Genomic DNA, 17,837 nt, shown 5'->3' with positions numbered 1-17,837 from the left:
AAGCTGTATCGAGAACAAGGGCTTGGGATTTGAAGTTCCATAATTAAATGATCCATCTTTTATCACAGCTGGAAATTGGGACTTGTTTTGCTTCCCAGTCATGAGACAGAATAGACAGATTGAAAGAATGCCGCTGCAGTGCCAAAAGTAGAAACAATTAGGAATGATTGATAAGTTGCTATTAAAACCCTTTGCACTGGTTCATTTCTGATAAAGTTTGTCCTAATCTAACTTCAGACAATAGATACTCTAGGAGATGAGATGAGGCCACACTGCCAAAAGCCTTTATACAATCTTCAGCAAAAACACCCTGACAGCTTAAAATCCTCATGAGATCTTACCTCCTAATTTAGACTTGGTCATGTAGACGAGGTGGCCGAGTGGTTAAGGCGATGGACTGCTAATCCATTGTGCTCTGCATGCATGGGTTCGAATCCTCGTCAGTATAATCTGTTTCTTTCCATTTGACAAGATTGGCTTTCATTTTAGGCAAAATGGTGTATACTTCAAGCATGAAAGTTGATTCTTTTCTCTTTCAAGAAAGCTGCTATAGTACTATCGTCTGGTTTCTACATGTTCATGCAGGCAAGTTGGCTGCGTAGTTAAGATGGTACATTAACAATGCAGTTAAGAGATTGAGCTATGCATGCATGGCTTTGAATTCAATCTGTCCTATTTCTTTTCTGATTCTTTTAAGTTTCCAGCTCAAGGTTTTATTTTCTGCCCAAGCAATGAATTCTTCAAACATGAAAGTTTAAATCTTCTACCATTCAAGAAGGCTGCTATCAAACTTTGCTTAGAGAGTCAGATACGTAAGGAGGAGGCATTTCAAAATAGTAAAATAAAATCCACTGGTTTTACTTTTTTCATGCTTGATTCCATCTTTCTTCCTCTTTAGCACTTATAGCAGATTCTTACTCCCACTATTGCACTATCACAGAGACTTAGCAAAGGCCAATTTGATGTTGTCCCACTATGAGGATAGAAAGCTTCATACTGAGAAAATGAAAAGAAGGCACTGCTGAGATCTGAACTCAGGAACTCCTGTTTACTAGACAGGCGCTTTAACCAACTAAGCCACAGCACCACAAGCTGGTGAGGATGGGAAAGCCAGGGAAGATTTAGTCACTAATCGATAATTTCAAGTGGTTAATTGAGCAAAACAACATTGAGCTTCAGTTCCATTCCACGCACAGCAGAAGCATTGAATAAGATGTCGCTCTCAGTCATGGCAATTAAGAAACCGAGTATTTTTTGAAGAGCATTCTCGAAAAGGACCATGACAAATTTGCAGAATGCGACAGAAGCTGTATCGAGAACAAGGGCTTGGGATTTGAAGTTCCATAATTAAATGATCCATCTTTTATCACAGCTGGAAATTGGGACTTGTTTTGCTTCCCAGTCATGAGACAGAATAGACAGATTGAAAGAATGCCGCTGCAGTGCCAAAAGTAGAAACAATTAGGAATGATTGATAAGTTGCTATTAAAACCCTTTGCACTGGTTCATTTCTGATAAAGTTTGTCCTAATCTAACTTCAGACAATAGATACTCTAGGAGATGAGATGAGGCCACACTGCCAAAAGCCTTTATACAATCTTCAGCAAAAACACCCTGACAGCTTAAAATCCTCATGAGATCTTACCTCCTAATTTAGACTTGGTCATGTAGACGAGGTGGCCGAGTGGTTAAGGCGATGGACTGCTAATCCATTGTGCTCTGCATGCATGGGTTCGAATCCTCGTCAGTATAATCTGTTTCTTTCCATTTGACAAGATTGGCTTTCATTTTAGGCAAAATGGTGTATACTTCAAGCATGAAAGTTGATTCTTTTCTCTTTCAAGAAAGCTGCTATAGTACTATCGTCTGGTTTCTACATGTTCATGCAGGCAAGTTGGCTGCGTAGTTAAGATGGTACATTAACAATGCAGTTAAGAGATTGAGCTATGCATGCATGGCTTTGAATTCAATCTGTCCTATTTCTTTTCTGATTCTTTTAAGTTTCCAGCTCAAGGTTTTATTTTCTGCCCAAGCAATGAATTCTTCAAACATGAAAGTTTCAATCTTCTACCATTCAAGAAGGCTGCTATCAAACTTTGCTTAGAGAGTCAGATACGTAAGGAGGAGGCATTTCAAAATAGTAAAATAAAATCCACTGGTTTTACTTTTTTCATGCTTGATTCCATCTTTCTTCCTCTTTATCACTTATAGCAGATTCTTACTCCCACTATTGCACTATCACAGAGACTTAGCAAAGGCCAATTTGATGTTGTCCCACTATGAGGATAGAAAGCTTCATACTGAGAAGATGAAAAGAAGGCACTGCTGAGATTTGAACTCAGGATCTCCTGTTTACTAGACAGGCGCTTTAACCAACTAAGCCACAGCACCACAAGCTGGTGAGGACGGGAAAGCCAGGGAAGATTTAGTCACTAATCGATAATTTCAAGTGGTTAATTGAGCAAAACAACATTGAGCTTCAGTTCCATTCCACGCACAGCAGAAGCATTGAATATGATGTCGCTCTCAGTCATGGCAATTAAGAAACCGAGTATTTTTTGAAGAGCATTCTCGAAAAGGACCATGACAAATTTGCAGAATGCGACAGAAGCTGTATCGAGAACAAGGGCTTGGGATTTGAAGTTCCATAATTAAATGATCCATCTTTTATCACAGCTGGAAATTGGGACTTGTTTTGCTTCCCAGTCATGAGACAGAATAGACAGATTGAAAGAATGCCGCTGCAGTGCCAAAAGTAGAAACAATTAGGAATGATTGATAAGTTGCTATTAAAACCCTTTGCACTGGTTCATTTCTGATAAGGTTTGTCCTAATCTAACTTTAGACAATAGATACTCTAGGAGATGAGATGAGGCCACACTGCCAAAAGCCTTTATACAATCTTCAGCAAAAACACCCTGACAGCTTAAAATCCTCATGAGATCTTACCTCCTAATTTTAACTTGGTCATGTAGACGAGGTGGCCGAGTGGTTAAGGCGATGGACTGCTAATACATTGTGCTCTGCATGCATGGTTTGAATCCCATCCTCATCGGTATAATCTGCTTTTTTCACTTTGGCTTTCATTTTTAGGCAAAATGTTGTATACTTCAAGCATGAAAGTTGATTCTTTTCTCTTTCAAGAAAGCTGCTATAGTACTATCGTCTGGTTTCTACATGTTCATGCAGGCAAGTTGGCTGCATAGTTAAGATGATACATTAACAATGCAGTTAAGAGATTGAGCTATGCATGCATGGCTTTGAATTCAATCTGTCTTATTTCTTTTCTGATTCTTTTAAGTTTCCAGCTCAAGGTTTTATTTTCTGCCCAAGCAATGAATTCTTCAAACATGAAAGTTTAAATCTTCTACCATTCAAGAAGGCTGCTATCAAACTTTGCTTAGAGAGTCAGATACGTAAGGAGGAGGCATTTCAAAATAGTAAAATAAAATCCACTGGTTTTACTTTTTTCATGCTTGATTCCATCTTTCTTCCTCTTTAGCACTTATAGCAGATTCTTACTCCCACTATTGCACTATCACAGAGACTTAGCAAAGGCCAATTTGAAGTTGTCCCACTATGAGGATAGAAAGCTTCATACTGAGAAGATGAAAAGAAGGCACTGCTGAGATTTGAACTCAGGATCTCCTGTTTACTTGACAGGCGCTTTAACCAACTAAGCCACAGCACCATAAGCTGGTGAGAACGGGAAAGCCAGGGAAGATTTAGTCACTAATCGATAATTTCAAGTGGTTAATTGAGCAAAACAACATTGAGCTTCAGTTCCATTCCACGCACAGCAGAAGCATTGAATAAGATGTCGCTCTCAGTCATGGCAATTAAGAAACCGAGTATTTTTTGAAGAGCATTCTCGAAAAGGACCATGACAAATTTGCAGAATGCGACAGAAGCTGTATCGAGAACAAGGGCTTGGGATTTGAAGTTCCATAATTAAATGATCCATCTTTTATCACAGCTGGAAATTGGGACTTGTTTTGCTTCCCAGTCATGAGACAGAATAGACAGATTGAAAGAATGCCACTGCAGTGCCAAAAGTAGAAACAATTAGGAATGATTGATAAGTTGCTATTAAAACCCTTTGCACTGGTTCATTTCTGATAAGGTTTGTCCTAATCTAACTTTAGACAATAGATACTCTAGGAGATGAGATGAGGCCACACTGCCAAAAGCCTTTATACAATCTTCAGCAAAAACACCCTGACAGCTTAAAATCCTCATGAGATCTTACCTCCTAATTTTAACTTAGTCATGTAGACGAGGTGGCCGAGTTGGTAAGGCGATGGACTGCTAATCCATTGTGCTCTGCATGCATGGGTTCGAATCCCATCCTCGTCGGTATAATCTGCTTCTTTCACTTTGACCAGAATGGCTTTGATTTTTAGGCAAAATGGTGTATACTTCAAGTATGAAAGTTGATTCTTTTCTCTTTCAAGAAAGCTGCTGTAGTACTATCGTCTGGTTTCTACATGTTCATGCAGGCAAGTTGGCTGCATAGTTAAGATGATACATTAACAATGCAGTTAAGAGATTGAGCTATGCATGCATGGCTTTGAATTCAATCTGTCCTATTTCTTTTCTGATTCTTTTAAGTTTCCAGCTCAAGGTTTTATTTTCTGCCCAAGCAATGAATTCTACAAACATGAAAGTTTAAATCTTCTACCATTCAAGAAGGCTGCTATCAAACTTTGCTTAGAGAGTCAGATACGTAAGGAGGAGGCATTTCAAAATAGTAAAATAAAATCCACTGGTTTTACTTTTTTCATGCTTGATTCCATCTTTCTTCCTCTTTAGCACTTATAGCAGATTCTTACTCCCACTATTGCACTATCACAGAGACTTAGCAAAGGCCAATTTGATGTTGTCCCACTATGAGGATAGAAAGCTTCATACTGAGAAAATGAAAAGAAGGCACTGCTGAGATTTGAACTCAGGATCTCCTGTTTACTAGACAGGCGCTTTAACCAACTAAGCCACAGCACCACAAGCTGGTGAGAACGGGAAAGCCAGGGAAGATTTAGTCACTAATCGATAATTTCAAGTGGTTAATTGAGCAAAACAACATTGAGCTTCAGTTCCATTCCACGCACAGCAGAAGCATTGAATAAGATGTCGCTCTCAGTCATGGCAATTAAGAAACCGAGTATTTTTTGAAGAGCATTCTCGAAAAGGACCATGACAAATTTGCAGAATGCGACAGAAGCTGTATCGAGAACAAGGGCTTGGGATTTGAAGTTCCATAATTAAATGATCCATCTTTTATCACAGCTGGAAATTGGGACTTGTTTTGCTTCCCAGTCATGAGACAGAATAGACAGATTGAAAGAATGCCACTGCAGTGCCAAAAGTAGAAACAATTAGGAATGATTGATAAGTTGCTATTAAAACCCTTTGCACTGGTTCATTTCTGATAAGGTTTGTCCTAATCTAACTTTAGACAATAGATACTCTAGGAGATGAGATGAGGCCACACTGCCAAAAGCCTTTATACAATCTTCAGCAAAAACACCCTGACAGCTTAAAATCCTCATGAGATCTTACCTCCTAATTTTAACTTGGTCATGTAGACGAGGTGGCCGAGTGGTTAAGGCGATGGACTGCTAATCCATTGTGCTCTGCATGCATGGGTTCGAATCCCATCCTCGTCGGTATAATCTGCTTCTTTCCATTTGACAAGATTGGCTTTCATTTTAGGCAAAATGGTGTATACTTCAAGCATGAAAGTTGATTCTTTTCTCTTTCAAGAAAGCTGCTATAGTACTATCGTCTGGTTTCTATATGTTCATGCAGGCAAGTTGGCTGCGTAGTTAAGATGATACATTAACAATGCAGTTAAGAGATTGAGCTATGCATGCATGGCTTTGAATTCAATCTGTCCTCTTTCTTTTCTGATTTTTTTAAGTTTCCAGCTCAAGGTTTTATTTTCTGCCCAAGCAATGAATTCTTCAAACATGACAGTTTAAATCTTCTACCATTCAAGAAGGCTGTTATCAAACTTTGCTTAGAGAGTCAGATATGTAAGGAGGAGGCATTTCAAAATAGTAAAATAAAATCCACTGGTTTTACTTTTTTCATGCTTGATTCCATCTTTCTTCCTCTTTAGCACTTATAGCAGATTCTTACTCCCACTATTGCACTATCACAGAGACTTAGCAAAGGCCAATTTGATGTTGTCCCACTATGAGGATAGAAAGCTTCATACTGAGAAAATGAAAAGAAGGCACTGCTGAGATCTGAACTCAGGATCTCCTGTTTACTAGACAGGCGCTTTAACCAACTAAGCCACAGCACCACAAGCTGGTGAGGATGGGAAAGCCAGGGAAGATTTAGTCACTAATCGATAATTTCAAGTGGTTAATTGAGCAAAACAACATTGAGCTTCAGTTCCATTCCACGCACAGCAGAAGCATTGAATAAGATGTCGCTCTCAGTCATGGCAATTAAGAAACCGAGTATTTTTTGAAGAGCATTCTCGAAAAGGACCATGACAAATTTGCAGAATGCGACAGAAGCTGTATCGAGAACAAGGGCTTGGGATTTGAAGTTCCATAATTAAATGATCCATCTTTTATCACAGCTGGAAATTGGGACTTGTTTTGCTTCCCAGTCATGAGACAGAATAGACAGATTGAAAGAATGCCGCTGCAGTGCCAAAAGTAGAAACAATTAGGAATGATTGATAAGTTGCTATTAAAACCCTTTGCACTGGTTCATTTCTGATAAGGTTTGTCCTAATCTAACTTTAGACAATAGATACTCTAGGAGATGAGATGAGGCCACACTGCCAAAAGCCTTTATACAATCTTCAGCAAAAACACCCTGACAGCTTAAAATCCTCATGAGATCTTACCTCCTAATTTTAACTTGGTCATGTAGACGAGGTGGCCGAGTGGTTAAGGCGATGGACTGCTAATACATTGTGCTCTGCATGCATGGGTTTGAATCCCATCCTCATCGGTATAATCTGCTTCTTTCACTTTGACAAGAATGGCTTTCATTTTTAGGCAAAATGGTGTATACTTCAAGCATGAAAGTTGATTCTTTTCTCTTTCAAGAAAGCTGCTATAGTACTATCGTCTGGTTTCTACATGTTCATGCAGGCAAGTTGGCTGCATAGTTAAGATGATACATTAACAATGCAGTTAAGAGATTGAGCTATGCATGCATGGCTTTGAATTCAATCTGTCCTATTTCTTTTCTGATTCTTTTAAGTTTCCAGCTCAAGGTTTTATTTTCTGCCCAAGCAATGAATTCTTCAAACATGAAAGTTTAAATCTTCTACCATTCAAGAAGGCTGCTATCAAACTTTGCTTAGAGAGTCAGATACGTAAGGAGGAGGCATTTCAAAATAGTAAAATAAAATCCACTGGTTTTACTTTTTTCATGCTTGATTCCATCTTTCTTCCTCTTTAGCACTTATAGCAGATTCTTACTCCCACTATTGCACTATCACAGAGACTTAGCAAAGGCCAATTTGATGTTGTCCCACTATGAGGATAGAAAGCTTCATACTGAGAAGATGAAAAGAAGGCACTGCTGAGATTTGAACTCAGGATCTCCTGTTTACTAGACAGGCGCTTTAACCAACTAAGCCACAGCACCACAAGCTGGTGAGAACGGGAAAGCCAGGGAAGATTTAGTCACTAATCGATAATTTCAAGTGGTTAATTGAGCAAAACAACATTGAGCTTCAGTTCCATTCCACGCACAGCAGAAGCATTGAATAAGATGTCGCTCTCAGTCATGGCAATTAAGAAACCGAGTATTTTTTGAAGAGCATTCTCGAAAAGGACCATGACAAATTTGCAGAATGCGACAGAAGCTGTATCGAGAACAAGGGCTTGGGATTTGAAGTTCCATAATTAAATGATCCATCTTTTATCACAGCTGGAAATTGGGACTTGTTTTGCTTCCCAGTCATGAGACAGAATAGACAGATTGAAAGAATGCCGCTGCAGTGCCAAAAGTAGAAACAATTAGGAATGATTGATAAGTTGCTATTAAAACCCTTTGCACTGGTTCATTTCTGATAAGGTTTGTCCTAATCTAACTTCAGACAATAGATACTCTAGGAGATGAGATGAGGCCACACTGCCAAAAGCCTTTATACAATCTTCAGCAAAAACACCCTGACAGCTTAAAATCCTCATGAGATCTTACCTCCTAATTTTAACTTGGTCATGTAGACGAGGTGGCCGAGTGGTTAAGGCGATGGACTGCTAATCCATTGTGCTCTGCATGCATGGGTTTGAATCCCATCCTCATCTGTATAATCTGCTTCTTTCACTTTGACAAGATTGGCTTTAATTTTTACGCAAAATGTTGTATACTTCAAGCATGAAAGTTGATTCTTTTCTCTTTCAAGAAAGCTGCTATAGTACTATCGTCTGGTTTCTACATGTTCATGCAGGCAAGTTGGCTGCATAGTTAAGATGATACATTAACAATGCAGTTAAGAGATTGAGCTATGCATGCATGGCTTTGAATTCAATCTGTCCTATTTCTTTTCTGATTCTTTTAAGTTTCCAGCTCAAGGTTTTATTTTCTGCCCAAGCAATGAATTCTTCAAACATGAAAGTTTAAATCTTCTACCATTCAAGAAGGCTGCTATCAAACTTTGCTTAGAGAGTCAGATACGTAAGGAGGAGGCATTTCAAAATAGTAAAATAAAATCCACTGGTTTTACTTTTTTCATGCTTGATTCCATCTTTCTTCCTCTTTAGCACTTATAGCAGATTCTTACTCCCACTATTGCACTATCACAGAGACTTAGCAAAGGCCAATTTGATGTTGTCCCACTATGAGGATAGAAAGCTTCATACTGAGAAAATGAAAAGAAGGCACTGCTGAGATCTGAACTCAGGATCTCCTGTTTACTAGACAGGCGCTTTAACCAACTAAGCCACAGCACCACAAGCTGGTGAGGATGGGAAAGCCAGGGAAGATTTAGTCACTAATCGATAATTTCAAGTGGTTAATTGAGCAAAACAACATTGAGCTTCAGTTCCATTCCAAGCACAGCAGAAGCATTGAATAAGATGTCGCTCTCAGTCATGGCAATTAAGAAACCGAGTATTTTTTGAAGAGCATTCTCGAAAAGGACCATGACAAATTTGCAGAATGCGACAGAAGCTGGATCGAGAACAAGGGCTTGGGATTTGAAGTTCCATAATTAAATGATCCATCTTTTATCACAGCTGGAAATTGGGACTTGTTTTGCTTCCCAGTCATGAGACAGAATAGACAGATTGAAAGAATGCCGCTGCAGTGCCAAAAGTAGAAACAATTAGGAATGATTGATAAGTTGCTATTAAAACCCTTTGCACTGGTTCATTTCTGATAAAGTTTGTCCTAATATAACTTCAGACAATAGATACTCTAGGAGATGAGATGAGGCCACACTGCCAAAAGCCTTTATACAATCTTCAGCAAAAACACCCTGACAGCTTAAAATCCTCATGAGATCTTACCTCCTAATTTAGACTTGGTCATGTAGACGAGGTGGCCGAGTGGTTAAGGCGATGGACTGCTAATCCATTGTGCTCTGCATGCATGGGTTTGAATCCCATCCTCGTCGGTATAATCTGCTTCTTTCCATTTGACAAGATTGGCTTTCATTTTAGGCAAAATGGTGTATACTTCAAGCATGAAAGTTGATTCTTTTCTCTTTCAAGAAAGCTGCTATAGTACTATCGTCTGGTTTCTACATGTTCATGCAGGCAAGTTGGCTGCGTAGTTAAGATGATACATTAACAATGCAGTTAAGAGATTGAGCTATGCATGCATGGCTTTGAATTCAATCTGTCCTATTTCTTTTCTGATTCTTTTAAGTTTCCAGCTCAAGGTTTTATTTTCTGCCCAAGCAATGAATTCTTCAAACATGAAAGTTTAAATCTTCTACCATTCAAGAAGGCTGCTATCAAACTTTGCTTAGAGAGTCAGATACGTAAGGAGGAGGCATTTCAAAATAGTAAAATAAAATCCACTGGTTTTACTTTTTTCATGCTTGATTCCATCTTTCTTCCTCTTTAGCACTTATAGCAGATTCTTACTCCCACTATTGCACTATCACAGAGACTTAGCAAAGGCCAATTTGATGTTGTCCCACTATGAGGATAGAAAGCTTCATACTGAGAAAATGAAAAGAAGGCACTGCTGAGATCTGAACTCAGGATCTCCTGTTTACTAGACAGGCGCTTTAACCAACTAAGCCACAGCACCACAAGCTGGTGAGGATGGGAAAGCCAGGGAAGATTTAGTCACTAATCGATAATTTCAAGTGGTTAATTGAGCAAAACAACATTGAGCTTCAGTTCCATTCCACGCACAGCAGAAGCGTTGAATAAGATGTCGCTCTCAGTCATGGCAATTAAGAAACCGAGTATTTTTTGAAGAGCATTCTCGAAAAGGACCATGACAAATTTGCAGAATGCGACAGAAGCTGTATCGAGAACAAGGGCTTGGGATTTGAAGTTCCATAATTAAATGATCCATCTTTTATCACAGCTGGAAATTGGGACTTGTTTTGCTTCCCAGTCATGAGACAGAATAGACAGATTGAAAGAATGCCGCTGCAGTGCCAAAAGTAGAAACAATTAGGAATGATTGATAAGTTGCTATTAAAACCCTTTGCACTGGTTCATTTCTGATAAAGTTTGTCCTAATCTAACTTCAGAAAATAGATACTCTAGGAGATGAGATGAGGCCACACTGCCAAAAGCCTTTATACAATCTTCAGCAAAAACACCCTGACAGCTTAAAATCCTCATGAGATCTTACCTCCTAATTTAGACTTGGTCATGTAGACGAGGTGGCCGAGTGGTTAAGGCGATGGACTGCTAATCCATTGTGCTCTGCATGCATGGGTTCGAATCCCATCCTCGTCGGTATAATCTGCTTCTTTCCATTTGACAAGATTGGCTTTCATTTTAGGCAAAATGGTGTATACTTCAAGCATGAAAGTTGATTCTTTTCTCTTTCAAGAAAGCTGCTATAGTACTATCGTCTGGTTTCTACATGTTCATGCAGGCAAGTTGGCTGCGTAGTTAAGATGATACATTAACAATGCAGTTAAGAGATTGAGCTATGCATGCATGGCTTTGAATTCAATCTGTCCTATTTCTTTTCTGATTCTTTTAAGTTTCCAGCTCAAGGTTTTATTTTCTGCCCAAGCAATGAATTCTTCAAACATGAAAGTTTAAATCTTCTACCATTCAAGAAGGCTGCTATCAAACTTTGCTTAGAGAGTCAGATACGTAAGGAGGAGGCATTTCAAAATAGTAAAATAAAATCCACTGGTTTTACTTTTTTCATGCTTGATTCCATCTTTCTTCCTCTTTAGCACTTATAGCAGATTCTTACTCCCACTATTGCACTATCACAGAGACTTAGCAAAGGCCAATTTGATGTTGTCCCACTATGAGGATAGAAAGCTTCATACTGAGAAAATGAAAAGAAGGCACTGCTGAGATCTGAACTCAGGATCTCCTGTTTACTAGACAGGCGCTTTAACCAACTAAGCCACAGCACCACAAGCTGGTGAGGATGGGAAAGCCAGGGAAGATTTAGTCACTAATCGATAATTTCAAGTGGTTAATTGAGCAAAACAACATTGAGCTTCAGTTCCATTCCACGCACAGAAGAAGCATTGAATAAGATGTCGCTCTCAGTCATGGCAATTAAGAAACCGAGTATTTTTTGAAGAGCATTCTCGAAAAGGACCATGACAAATTTGCAGAATGCGACAGAAGCTGTATCGAGAACAAGGGCTTGGGATTTGAAGTTCCATAATTAAATGATCCATCTTTTATCACAGCTGGAAATTGGGACTTGTTTTGCTTCCCAGTCATGAGACAGAATAGACAGATTGAAAGAATGCCGCTGCAGTGCCAAAAGTAGAAACAATTAGGAATGATTGATAAGTTGCTATTAAAACCCTTTGCACTGGTTCATTTCTGATAAAGTTTGTCCTAATCTAACTTCAGACAATAGATACTCTAGGAGATGAGATGAGGCCACACTGCCAAAAGCCTTTATACAATCTTCAACAAAAACAACCTGACAGCTTAAAATCCTCATGAGATCTTACCTCCTAATTTTAACTTGGTCATGTAGACAAGGGGGCCGAGTGGTTAAGGTGATGGACTGCTAATCCATTGTGCTCTGCATGCATGGGTTTGAATCCCATCCTCATCGGTATAATCTGCTTCTTTGACAAGATTGGCTTTCATTTTTACGCAAAATGTTGTATACTTCAAGCATGAAAGTTGATTCTTTTCTCTTTCAAGAAAGCTGCTATAGTACTATCGTCTGGTTTCTACATGTTCATGCAGGCAAGTTGGCTGCATAGTTAAGATGATACATTAACAATGCAGTTAAGAGATTGAGCTATGCATGCATGGCTTTGAATTCAATCTGTCCTATTTCTTTTCTGATTCTTTTAAGTTTCCAGCTCAAGGTTTTATTTTCTGCCCAAGCAATGAATTCTTCAAACATGAAAGTTTAAATCTTCTACCATTCAAGAAGGCTGCTATCAAACTTTGCTTAGAGAGTCAGATACGTAAGGAGGAGGCATTTCAAAATAGTAAAATAAAATCCACTGGTTTTACTTTTTTCATGCTTGATTCCATCTTTCTTCCTCTTTAGCACTTATAGCAGATTCTTAGTCCCACTATTGCACTATCACAGAGACTTAGCAAAGGCCAATTTGATGTTGTCCCACTATGAGGATAGAAAGCTTCATACTGAGAAAATGAAAAGAAGGCACTGCTGAGATCTGAACTCAGGATCTCCTGTTTACTAGACAGGCACTTTAACCAACTAAGCCACAGCACCACAAGCTGGTGAGGATGGGAAAGCCAGGGAAGATTTAGTCACTAATCGATAATTTCAAGTGGTTAATTGAGCAAAACAACATTGAGCTTCAGTTCCATTCCACGCACAGCAGAAGCATTGAATAAGATGTCGCTCTCAGTCATGGCAAATAAGAAACCGAGTATTTTTTGAAGAGCATTCTCGAAAAGGACCATGACAAATTTGCAGAATGCGACAGAAGCTGTATCGAGAACAAGGGCTTGGGATTTGAAGTTCCATAATTAAATGATCCATCTTTTATCACAGCTGGAAATTGGGACTTGTTTTGCTTCCCAGTCATGAGACAGAATAGACAGATTGAAAGAATGCCGCTGCAGTGCCAAAAGTAGAAACAATTAGGAATGATTGATAAGTTGCTATTAAAACCCTTTGCACTGGTTCATTTCTGATAAAGTTTGTCCTAATCTAACTTCAGACAATAGATACTCTAGGAGATGAGATGAGGCCACACTGCCAAAAGCCTTTATACAATGTTCAGCAAAAACACCCTGACAGCTTAAAATCCTCATGAGATCTTACCTCCTAATTTAGACTTGGTCATGTAGACGAGGTGGCCGAGTGGTTAAGGCGATGGACTGCTAATCCATTGTGCTCTGCATGCATGGGTTCGAATCCCATCCTCGTCGGTATAATCTGTTTCTTTCCATTTGACAAGATTGGCTTTCATTTTAGGCAAAATGGTGTATACTTCAAGCATGAAAGTTGATTCTTTTCTCTTTCAAGAAAGCTGCTATAGTACTATCGTCTGGTTTCTACATGTTCATGCAGGCAAGTTGGCTGCGTAGTTAAGATGGTACATTAACAATGCAGTTAAGAGATTGAGCTATGCATGCATGGCTTTGAATTCAATCTGTCCTATTTCTTTTCTGATTCTTTTAAGTTTCCAGCTCAAGGTTTTATTTTCTGCCCAAGCAATGAATTCTTCAAACATGAAAGTTTAAATCTTCTACCATTCAAGAAGGCTGCTATCAAACTTTGCTTAGAGAGTCAGATACGTAAGGAGGAGGCATTTCAAAATAGTAAAATAAAATCCACTCGTTTTACTTTTTTCATGCTTGATTCCATCTTTCTTCCTCTTTAGCACTTATAGCAGATTCTTACTCCCACTATTGCACTATCACAGAGACTTAGCAAAGGCCAATTTGATGTTGTCCCACTATGAGGATAGAAAGCTTCATACTGAGAAAATGAAAAGAAGGCACTGCTGAGATCTGAACTCAGGATCTCCTGTTTACTAGACAGGCGCTTTAACCAACTAAGCCACAGCACCACAAGCTGGTAAAGACGGGAAAGCCAGGGAAGATTTAGTCACTAATCGATAATTTCAAGTGGTTAATTGAGCAAAACAACATTGAGCTTCAGTTCCATTCCACGCACAGCAGAAGCATTGAATAAGATGTCGCTCTCAGTCATGGGAATTAAGAAACCGAGTATTTTTTGAACAGCATTCTCGAAAAGGACCATGACAAATTTGCAGAATGCGACAGAAGCTGTATCGAGAACAAGGGCTTGGGATTTGAAGTTCCATAATTAAATGATCCATCTTTTATCACAGCTGGAAATTGGGACTTGTTTTGCTTCCCAGTCATGAGACAGAATAGACAGATTGAAAGAATGCCACTGCAGTGCCAAAAGTAGAAACAATTAGGAATGATTGATAAGTTGCTATTAAAACCCTTTGCACTGGTTCATTTCTGATAAAGTTTGTCCTAATCTAACTTCAGACAATAGATACTCTAGGAGATGAGATGAGGCCACACTGCCAAAAGCCTTTATACAATCTTCAGCAAAAACACCCTGACAGCTTAAAATCCTCATGAGATCTTACCTCCTAATTTAGACTTGGTCATGTAGACGAGGTGGCCGAGTGGTTAAGGCGATGGACTGCTAATCCATTGTGCTCTGCATGCACTGGTTTGAATCCCATCCTCGTCGGTATAATCAGTTTCTTTCCATTTGACAAGATTGGCTTTCATTTTAGGCAAAATGGTGTATACTTCAAGCATGAAAGTTGATTCTTTTCTCTTTCAAGAAAGCTGCTATAGTACTATCGTCTGGTTTCTACATGTTCATGCAGGCAAGTTGGCTGCGTAGTTAAGATGGTACATTAACAATGCAGTTAAGAGATTGAGCTATGCATGCTTGGCTTTGAATTCAATCTGTCCTATTTCTTTTCTGATTCTTTTAAGTTTCCAGCTCAAGGTTTTATTTTCTGCCCAAGCAATGAATTCTTCAAACATGAAAGTTTAAATCTTCTACCATTCAAGAAGGCTGCTATCAAACTTTGCTTACAGAGTCAGATACGTAAGGAGGAGGCATTTCAAAATAGTAAAATAAAATCCACTGGTTTTACTTTTTTCATGCTTGATTCCATCTTTCTTCCTCTTTAGCACTTATAGCAGATTCTTACTCCCACTCTTGCACTATCACAGAGACTTAGCAAAGGCCAATTTGATGTTGTCCCACTATGAGGATGGAAAGCTTCATACTGAGAAGATGAAAAGAAGGCACTGCTGAGATTTGAACTCAGGATCTCCTGTTTATTAGACAGGCACTTTAACCAACTAAACCACAGCACCACAAGCTGGTGAGGACAGGAAAGCCAGGGAAAATTTTGTCACTAATCGATAATTTCAAGTGGTTAATTGAGCAAACAACATTGAGCTTCAGTTCCATTCCACGCACAGCAGAAGCATTGAATAAGATGTCGCTCTCAGTCATGGCAATTAAGAAACCGAGTATTTTTTGAAAAGCATTCTCGAAAAGGACCATGACAAATTTGCAGAATGCGACAGAAGCTGTATCGAGAACAAGGGCTTGGGATTTGAAGTTCCATAATTAAATGATCCATCTTTTATCACAGCTGGAAATTGGGACTTGTTTTGCTTCCCAGTCATGAGACAGAATAGACAGATTGAAAGAATGCCGCTGCAGTGCCAAAAGTAGAAACAATTAGGAATGATTGATAAGTTGCTATTAAAACCCTTTGCACTGGTTCATTTCTGATAAAGTTTGTCCTAATCTAACTTCAGACGATAGATACTCTAGGAGATGAGATGAGGCCACACTGCCAAAAGCCTTTATACAATCTTCAGCAAAAACACCCTGACAGCTTAAAATCCTCATGAGATCTTACCTCCTAATTTAGACTTGGTCATGTAGACGAGGTGGCCGAGTGGTTAAGGCGATGGACTGCTATTCCGTTGTGCTCTGCATGCATGGGTTTGAATCCCATCCTCGTCGGTATAATCTGCTTCTTTCCATTTGACAAGACTGGCTTTCATTTTAGGCAAAATGGTGTATACTTCAAGCATGAAAGTTGATTCTTTTCTCTTTCAAGAAAGCTGCTATAGTACTATCGTCTGGTTTCTACATGTTCATGCAGGCAAGTTGGCTGCGTAGTTAAGATGATACATTAACAATGCAGTTAAGAGATTGAGCTATGCATGTATGGCTTTGAATTCAATCTGTCCTATTTCTTTTCTGATTCTTTTAAGTTTCCAGCTCAAGGTTTTATTTTCTGCCCAAGCAATGAATTCTTCAAACATGAAAGTTTAAATCTTCTACCATTCAAGAAGGCTGCTATCAAACTTTGCTTAGAGAGTCAGATACGTAAGGAGGAGGCATTTCAAAATAGTAAAATAAAATCCACTGGTTTTACTTTTTTCATGCTTGATTCCATATTTCTTCCTCTTTAGCACTTATAACAGATTCTTACTCCCACTATTGCACTATCACAGAGACTTAGCAAAGGCCAATTTGATGTTGTCCCACTATGAGGATAGAAAGCTTCATACTGAGAAGATGAAAAGAAGGCACTGCTGAGATTTGAACTCAGGATCTCCTGTTTACTAGACAGGCGCTTTAACCAACTAAGCCACAGCACCACAAGCTGGTGAGGACGGGAAAGCCAGGGAAGATTTAGTCACTAATCGATAATTTCAAGTGGTTAATTGAGCAAAACAACATTGAGCTTCAGTTCCATTCCACGCACAGCAGAAGCATTGAATAAGATGTCGCTCTCAGTCATGGCAATTAAGAAACTGAGTATTTTTTGAAGAGCATTTTCGAAAAGGGCCATGACAAATTTGCAGAATGCGACAGAAGCTGTATCGAGAACAAGGGCTTGGGATTTGAAGTTCCATAATTAAATGATCCATCTTTTATCACAGCTGGAAATTGGGACTTGTTTTGCTTCCCAGTCATGAGACAGAATAGACAGATTGAAAGAATGCCACTGCAGTGCCAAAAGTAGAAACAATTAGGAATGATTGATAAGTTGCTATTAAAACCCTTTGCACTGGTTCATTTCTGATAAGGTTTGTCCTAATCTAACTTTAGACAATAGATACTCTAGGAGATGAGATGAGGCCACACTGCCAAAAGCCTTTATACAATCTTCAGCAAAAACACCCTGACAGCTTAAAATCCTCATGAGATCTTACCTCCTAATTTTAACTTGGTCATGTAGACGAGGTGGCCGAGTGGTTAAGGCGATGGACTGCTAATCCATTGTGCTCTGCATGCATGGGTTTGAATCCCATCCTCGTCGGTATAATCTGCTTCTTTCCATTTGACGAGATTGGCTTTCATTTTAGGCAAAATGGTGTATACTTCAAGCATGAAAGTTGATTCTTTTCTCTTTCAAGAAAGCTGCTATAGTACTATCGTCTGGTTTCTACATGTTCATGCAGGCAAGTTGGCTGCGTAGTTAAGATGGTACATTAACAATGCAGTTAAGAGATTGAGCTATGCATGCATGGCTTTGAATTCAATCTGTCCTATTTCTTTTCTGATTCTTTTAAGTTTCCAGCTCAAGGTTTTATTTTCTGCCCAAGCAATGAATTCTTCAAACATGAAAGTTTAAATCTTCTACCATTCAAGAAGGCTGCTATCAAACTTTGCTTAGAGAGTCAGATACGTAAGGAGGAGGCATTTCAAAATAG

At 39.0% G+C, this 17,837-nt stretch overlaps 21 non-coding genes across 21 annotated transcripts; 8 read left to right on the top strand and 13 right to left on the bottom strand.

Moving 5' to 3' along the window:
- Positions 1-1,013: 1,013 nt before the first annotated feature.
- TRNAT-AGU (transfer RNA threonine (anticodon AGU)) lies at positions 1,014-1,087 on the bottom strand. The gene has a single exon. It is a non-coding gene; the product is annotated as a tRNA-Thr (tRNA).
- Positions 1,088-2,317: 1,230 nt separating this feature from the next.
- TRNAT-AGU (transfer RNA threonine (anticodon AGU)) lies at positions 2,318-2,391 on the bottom strand. The gene has a single exon. It is a non-coding gene; the product is annotated as a tRNA-Thr (tRNA).
- Positions 2,392-3,617: 1,226 nt separating this feature from the next.
- On the bottom strand, positions 3,618-3,691 carry TRNAT-AGU (transfer RNA threonine (anticodon AGU)). The gene has a single exon. It is a non-coding gene; the product is annotated as a tRNA-Thr (tRNA).
- Positions 3,692-4,274: 583 nt separating this feature from the next.
- On the top strand, positions 4,275-4,356 carry TRNAS-GCU (transfer RNA serine (anticodon GCU)). The gene has a single exon. It is a non-coding gene; the product is annotated as a tRNA-Ser (tRNA).
- Positions 4,357-4,927: 571 nt separating this feature from the next.
- TRNAT-AGU (transfer RNA threonine (anticodon AGU)) lies at positions 4,928-5,001 on the bottom strand. Its single transcript has one exon. It is a non-coding gene; the product is annotated as a tRNA-Thr (tRNA).
- A 583-nt stretch (positions 5,002-5,584) lies between these two features.
- TRNAS-GCU (transfer RNA serine (anticodon GCU)) lies at positions 5,585-5,666 on the top strand. The gene has a single exon. It is a non-coding gene; the product is annotated as a tRNA-Ser (tRNA).
- Positions 5,667-6,236: 570 nt separating this feature from the next.
- On the bottom strand, positions 6,237-6,310 carry TRNAT-AGU (transfer RNA threonine (anticodon AGU)). Its single transcript has one exon. It is a non-coding gene; the product is annotated as a tRNA-Thr (tRNA).
- Positions 6,311-7,546: 1,236 nt separating this feature from the next.
- On the bottom strand, positions 7,547-7,620 carry TRNAT-AGU (transfer RNA threonine (anticodon AGU)). Its single transcript has one exon. It is a non-coding gene; the product is annotated as a tRNA-Thr (tRNA).
- Positions 7,621-8,203: 583 nt separating this feature from the next.
- Positions 8,204-8,285, top strand: TRNAS-GCU (transfer RNA serine (anticodon GCU)). The gene has a single exon. It is a non-coding gene; the product is annotated as a tRNA-Ser (tRNA).
- Positions 8,286-8,856: 571 nt separating this feature from the next.
- Positions 8,857-8,930, bottom strand: TRNAT-AGU (transfer RNA threonine (anticodon AGU)). Its single transcript has one exon. It is a non-coding gene; the product is annotated as a tRNA-Thr (tRNA).
- Positions 8,931-9,513: 583 nt separating this feature from the next.
- On the top strand, positions 9,514-9,595 carry TRNAS-GCU (transfer RNA serine (anticodon GCU)). Its single transcript has one exon. It is a non-coding gene; the product is annotated as a tRNA-Ser (tRNA).
- A 570-nt stretch (positions 9,596-10,165) lies between these two features.
- TRNAT-AGU (transfer RNA threonine (anticodon AGU)) lies at positions 10,166-10,239 on the bottom strand. Its single transcript has one exon. It is a non-coding gene; the product is annotated as a tRNA-Thr (tRNA).
- A 583-nt stretch (positions 10,240-10,822) lies between these two features.
- On the top strand, positions 10,823-10,904 carry TRNAS-GCU (transfer RNA serine (anticodon GCU)). The gene has a single exon. It is a non-coding gene; the product is annotated as a tRNA-Ser (tRNA).
- A 570-nt stretch (positions 10,905-11,474) lies between these two features.
- On the bottom strand, positions 11,475-11,548 carry TRNAT-AGU (transfer RNA threonine (anticodon AGU)). Its single transcript has one exon. It is a non-coding gene; the product is annotated as a tRNA-Thr (tRNA).
- Positions 11,549-12,778: 1,230 nt separating this feature from the next.
- Positions 12,779-12,852, bottom strand: TRNAT-AGU (transfer RNA threonine (anticodon AGU)). Its single transcript has one exon. It is a non-coding gene; the product is annotated as a tRNA-Thr (tRNA).
- Positions 12,853-13,435: 583 nt separating this feature from the next.
- Positions 13,436-13,517, top strand: TRNAS-GCU (transfer RNA serine (anticodon GCU)). The gene has a single exon. It is a non-coding gene; the product is annotated as a tRNA-Ser (tRNA).
- Positions 13,518-14,087: 570 nt separating this feature from the next.
- On the bottom strand, positions 14,088-14,161 carry TRNAT-AGU (transfer RNA threonine (anticodon AGU)). The gene has a single exon. It is a non-coding gene; the product is annotated as a tRNA-Thr (tRNA).
- A 1,235-nt stretch (positions 14,162-15,396) lies between these two features.
- TRNAI-AAU (transfer RNA isoleucine (anticodon AAU)) lies at positions 15,397-15,470 on the bottom strand. Its single transcript has one exon. It is a non-coding gene; the product is annotated as a tRNA-Ile (tRNA).
- Positions 15,471-16,052: 582 nt separating this feature from the next.
- Positions 16,053-16,134, top strand: TRNAS-GCU (transfer RNA serine (anticodon GCU)). The gene has a single exon. It is a non-coding gene; the product is annotated as a tRNA-Ser (tRNA).
- Positions 16,135-16,704: 570 nt separating this feature from the next.
- TRNAT-AGU (transfer RNA threonine (anticodon AGU)) lies at positions 16,705-16,778 on the bottom strand. Its single transcript has one exon. It is a non-coding gene; the product is annotated as a tRNA-Thr (tRNA).
- A 583-nt stretch (positions 16,779-17,361) lies between these two features.
- On the top strand, positions 17,362-17,443 carry TRNAS-GCU (transfer RNA serine (anticodon GCU)). Its single transcript has one exon. It is a non-coding gene; the product is annotated as a tRNA-Ser (tRNA).
- Positions 17,444-17,837: the final 394 nt, after the last annotated feature.

The sequence above is a fragment of the Phyllobates terribilis genome, unplaced genomic scaffold (assembly GCF_046119375.1).
Source record: "Phyllobates terribilis strain yellow unplaced genomic scaffold, ASM4611937v1 Scaffold_9__5_contigs__length_417890890, whole genome shotgun sequence".
Classification (NCBI taxonomy): Eukaryota; Metazoa; Chordata; class Amphibia; order Anura; family Dendrobatidae; genus Phyllobates; species Phyllobates terribilis.
This window is presented reverse-complemented; position numbering and strand designations above follow the sequence as displayed.